We start from the raw sequence: 5,881 nt of genomic DNA, 5'->3' as shown, positions 1-5,881 counted from the left end.
AAAAAAAAAAAAAAAAAAAAAAAAAAAAAAAAAAAAAGCTTCATAAAACAGAATATCTAGAATATCATCAAGAGATAATGTAACATGGTGTAATTTTGAAAGCATAAGCTCCCTTGAGCTAGTGGCTCCTGTGCTACTTAACAGATGTTAAATATTGTTGTGTTTCCCTTAGATATTTTAAACATATGATTCACAATGTTCCTGTGAATTTATTGTGGTGCTCAGGGTGCTGTGGTACACAGTTTGCCAACTGTGGACTTAGCGATGAGAATTCTGTTTCTAGTTTGGCACTCTCCACTGTGCTCTCCTGTTTCCCCACTCCTATTATCATGGAAAAGATGAATGCTGATATTGACCATAGACAAAGGTCACAGAAAGAAAACAATCTCAGTGCCCCAATTAGAGATACAGAGAATGTCAACATTATGGAGATGAAAAGTAAAAACCAAGAGTTTCTAGGATTAGAAATAAGGGCCGTGATGCAAGAAGAAAACGTCCCTGAAAGAAATAATAATAAAAAAGGAAATAAATTTAAAGAAAGAGAAAGAGAAAGAGAAAGAGAAAGAAAGAAAGAAAGAAAGAAAGAAAGAAAGAAAGAAAGAAGGAAAGAAAGGCATCCCAGCCAGGCGCAGTAGCTCACGCTTGTAATCCCACCACTTTGGGAGGCCAAGATGGGAGGATCATTTGAGGTCAGGAGTTCAAGACTAGCCTGGCCAACATGGTGAAATCCCGACTCTACTAAAAATACCAAAAAAATTAGCCGGGGATGGTGGTGGGTGCCTGTAATTCCAGCTCCTCGGGAGGCTGAGGTGGGAGGATTGCTTGAATCCAGGAGGCGGAGGTTGCAGTGAGCTGAGATTGTGCCACTGCACTCCAGCCTGAGCGACAGAGCAAGGCTCCGTCTAAAAAAAAAAAAAAAAAAAATCAGAAAGAAAACATCCCAACCCAGACCACACTTCCTAAGGCAGGTGTGATCAGGACAGAAAAAGAAGCAAGTCAAATTGAGTAAGGATTATTCTTCCTTCTGCTCCCTGATTGTGGGCCATCTCCAATTCCTTAAAGAGGAACTGAAAACTTTCACTAGAACACTGTGTCACCTTGAATATCTGTGTACCCTCTTCTGATTTGCCACAGCAAGACAAGCAAGTAGAATAAAAGAATACAGATGTTAGGGATAAACAGACCACGTTTCAAAACCAGTTTTCTCATTTATATGTTTGTGATCTTGGGCAAGTTGTGTAACCTTTCTTAACCAGTTACTGCATTTGGTGAAATAGCTGTATGACCACCTGCCTCCTTGACAGTAGAGTGCGTTTTAAACACAGTAATATGTAAAATGTGTTTTATGCAATAAGCCCTTGTTACATGGTGAATATTCTGATATTACTGTTATTTTTTTCTAAATTAAGCATAAAAATGTTCTTTTAAAACAAAGTTGGGTATTAAAAGGACAGGAAAAGCACAATCACTAGTTTTCATGAGAATTGTTAGGCTAATTTCCTAGTTAGTCATGGTAGTGTAAAAAGCAATAATTGGGGTCAGATCAGAGTCGGTTAACTGCCCCCAAGTGAACCAGTGGCATTTAGGCTTAGTGACCATATCCTCTAAAAGCAAAGGAAATACAGCTTACTCCTCTGAAGCAGGTGCTTAAATGCCTTATGGGCTTATGAAGCCCTGGGATAGAAAAAAAAGAGTTTGAAAAAGAGAGATTAATCTTCCAAGCCCATCACTTTCATTGGTCTCTTCCAAGACTTTGGGAGGAACCCTGGCAATGTGTTCACATGGTTATATGCTTTATAAAATTTGCAGTGATAATATACTTTGGTTATAGTTTGTTAAAACTCCTACATCTAATCCAGGTAGAAATTTCCCATATCAGAGTTCTGTAGTTCAGTGAAGCTGGAACAGCTACATATGTTTTTGAGATCCGGCTGAAGGGAAGCTTAGTTGAGGACACATTTATTTGGTTTTACTGGTATATGTTTCTGTGGTTCATGATCACTTCCACCTGGTTAATGCCAGTTGTCCTGGTGTAGGAGTGGCTTCTAGGCAGGCTCTGACTGTCCACTGGGCCCACCCAGCCAGCACTGAGACATGAAAATGCAGGGCCAGAGGCTGCCTCACTGCGAATGTTCCTTGTAGTGCCTGGCAGCACAAGGTTACCAGCCATGGAGGACACACGTGGTTTGAGACATATGGAGCCAGAGCTAGTCCATGGAAAATTTCTCCCAATTATCACACGTTTAAAAATTTAGGCTGGGCACAGTGGCTCACAGTGTCCTGCACAAGCTGACTTTAGGGACTGCTGACTATCATGCCTGTAATCCCAACACTTTGGGAGGCCAAGGTAGGCAGATCATTTGAGCCCAGGAATTTGAGACCAGCCTGTGCAACAAGGTAAGGCTCTGTCTCTACAAAAAAAAATACAAAAATTAGCCAGTTCTAGTGGTGCCTGCCTTATAGGCCCTGCTACTCAGGAGGTTGAGGTGAGAGGATTGCTTGAGCCTGGGAAGTTGAGGCTGCAGTGAGCTATAATCACATCACTGCACTCCAGCCTGGACAACAGCTCAAAAAAAAAAAAAAAAATTAAGTGGAAGATCCCGTTCTCATGATGTCTAGTCTAATTGGAAATTCTCTTTCTAAGAACATACTTGATAATGATATATAATTAATAACTGAAACATATTTATTTGCTTTTATGTATTTATTTCTGAGATGGAGTTTCACTCTGTTACCTAGGCTTGAGTTCCGTGGCACGATCTCAGCTCCCTCAACTTCCTGGACCCAGGCGATTCTCCCACCTCAGCCTCCTGAGTAGCTGGGACCATAGGCACATACCACCAAACCCATCTAAGTTTTGTATTTTTTTTTATGGAGATGAGGTTTCACTATGTTGCCCAGACTGATCTCAAACTCCTGGGCTCAAGCTATACTCCTAGGCTCAAGCTATCCTCCTGCCTTGGCCTCCTAAAATACTGGGATTACAGGAATGAGCCACTGTGCCTGGTCATTTGCTTTTCTTTGCTTAATGGTTATCACTTGAAATAGAAGTTATCAGAATTTCTTCTTTTGTGGAGCACAAACCTTTAGCAACACTACGAACAAAAAATATATCTCTGTGAGTTGAGTATTTTATTCCTCCGAATTATCAATAATAAATAATAAATTTTAGTCAAGCATACTATAAGATTGAATTACGTTTCTACTTTTGGAAAATGATTTTTTAAAGTCAACACAGTAACAGAAAAATCAGAGTGTGGTGCCAAAATATGTAAGTAAGAAAGTATTGCAGAGGTGAATCAAGCAGTTTGTTAATAATAAATATTATGGTTTTTCTGGATTCTGTGATGCTTGTAGTATTTGTCATATTTTTCAATTGTAATATGTTGAGATTTCTTTTCTAACTCTAAATAAATGTTTACTTTTATAGCAACTTTTATATACTTAGTCCATGTTGACACTGCAATAAAGAACTGCAACAGCCATGCTGAAAGGTGAAGGGGAAGCGAGGCCATCTTACACGGTGGCAGGAGAGAGAAGGAGCAAGACGGGAAATGCCAAACATTTTTAAACCATCAGATCTCATGAGAACTCACTCACTATCACGAGACCAGTGTGTGGGAAACCGCCCCCACGATCCAGTCACCTCCCAGGAAGTCCCTACCCTGACACAAGGGGATTACAATTCAAGATGAAATTTAGGTGGGGTCACAGAATCAAACCATATCAATACTTTTTCCTTTTATTTCTTAATTGATGTATAATAGTTGTACATGTTTATGGGGTACACAATGTTGTATATGTAATGTTTAATGATCAGATCTCAAACATTTATCATTTTTTGTGTTGAGAACATGTGATATCCTCCTAGCCATTTGACATTACATATTAATACTAATTATAGTCATCCTACAGTGAAATAAAGCACTGTAACTTATTTCTCCTATCTAGCTGTACCTTTGTATACCTTCAAAAATCTCTCATCATCCTTCTTCCTCTTACCTTTCTCAGCCTCCGGTATCTTCTATACTACTTTTACTTCTATGAAATCAACTTTTGTATACTTTTTATTGAAGAAGTTCTACAAAATTGTGTAAACATAGGCCCTACAAAACCTAGATCCATCCATAATATCAGGCATCCCTTTGGAAGAATATTTTTGCTGCAATGTCCTCTAGAAGGGTAAGTAAGATTACATTTAATACTTTAATCTCTGGCAGCGTTTACTTCCAAAACAATGTGCAAACAGATTATGAAATCACTTTCTGAAGAAGTCACCACCCTTGGTTCAACCAGTGAAGCAGATGCAGGCAAAATCAGCCATGAAACTAGGAGCAGGTGCTATCTCCCATGGGGCATCTGCCCTGCGGGTCCAGTGATCCACAGTTAACATCATTTGCTTTACTTCCCCTAAACTAAGGGCCCTGGAAGGTACATTTAGGACTTAAAAAAAAAAAACAAAAAACAAAAAAAGTGAAACAAGCCCACCTCTCTGAAATACGCTCTTTACCTGTAAACAAAGAGCCACAGTTACCCTCCAGCAGCTATTATTCAGTTATAGGTAAGTAGATAAGTAGGTAGGTAGGTAGGCAGGTAGGTAGGTAGATAGATAAGTAATTAGATGATAGATAGATAGATAGATAGATAGATAGATAGATAGATAGATAGATAGTACTAGAGAAAACATGTGCAGATGTTAAATCACCTCCTCTTATATGTAATTCGACATTTTCCCAAACTGATTCCACAGCTCTTCTGATTCGTGCTGTGTGTCCAGAATACTCTGTCCTGCACAAGCTGATTTTAGGGACTACAGAAATGCACTTATATGCTCTGCTCTGGAAACACAAACAACTGCTATTAGCCTTTAATTGCTTCAGCAAGTGACAAAAAGCCTGCAGGACTGAGTTGTGGTGGTAGAAGTTATTTTCACTCACATCACACAACAAGCAATAGCTTTTGAAGGAAGAATGTGAAAAGCTTCATGAGAGAGGTTGGGTGGGGAAAAATGAGGGGCAAGGGTGATGACAGTGGCAGAGTGGAGAGGGATCGTGAGACAGCAGCATGGCGGAGTTGGGGCAAGCTCAGTGAGAAGCTGCTAAAGTGCCTGGGGAGGGTGGTCACCATCAGCCTCCCTCACAGGCCTGGGCCTGAATGCACCTGCATTTGGATTTTCTGTGATCTCCCAGAAGGAGCAGCTCAATCCTGTATCGTCATCCAGAGAATTTCCCAAGGCTGAGGCGGGGCAGTGCAGCTGGAATCTGTGTCAACATTCTTCCATCCAGGAGTTTTAATTGTCTAAAGCGTCTTTATGTGGCCCTAGAATCGGTTGTCCTTTCTGCTCTCAAGTCCATTTGGGGTCTTCCCCTTAGAAAGCCACCAAGGAAAAATCAGAAAAGGTGACAAGCGGCCGGGTGCAGTGGCTTATGCCTGTAATCCCAGCACTTTGGGTGGGTCACTTGAGGTCAGAAGTTCAAGACCGGCCTGGCCAACATGTTGAAACCCCATCTCTACTAAATATACAAAAACTAGCCAGGAGGGGTGGTGCATGCCTGTAACCCCAGGTACTTGGGAGACTGAGGCATGAGAATCACTTGAACCTGTGAAGTGAAGCTTGCGATGAATTAAGATTGTGCCACTGCACTGCACCCTGTGCAACACAGAGAGACCATGTCAAGAAAAAACAAAGAAAGAAAGAAAGAAAGAAAGAAAGAAAGAAAGAAAGAAAGAAAGAGAAAGAGAGAGAGAAAGAGAGAAAAGAAAAGAAAGAAAGAAAGAGAGAGAGAGAGAGAAAGAAAGAAAGAAAGAAAGAAAGAAAGAAAGAAAGAAAGAAAGAAAGAAAGAAAGAAAGAAAGAAAGAAAGAGGAAGGAAGGAAGGAAG

This window comes from Rhinopithecus bieti, unplaced genomic scaffold, assembly GCF_001698545.2.
Source record: "Rhinopithecus bieti isolate Rb0 unplaced genomic scaffold, ASM169854v2 scaffold_9615, whole genome shotgun sequence".
Taxonomy (NCBI): Eukaryota; Metazoa; Chordata; class Mammalia; order Primates; family Cercopithecidae; genus Rhinopithecus; species Rhinopithecus bieti.
The sequence above is the reverse complement of the archived record's forward strand: the minus strand, read 5'-3'. Positions refer to the sequence as shown.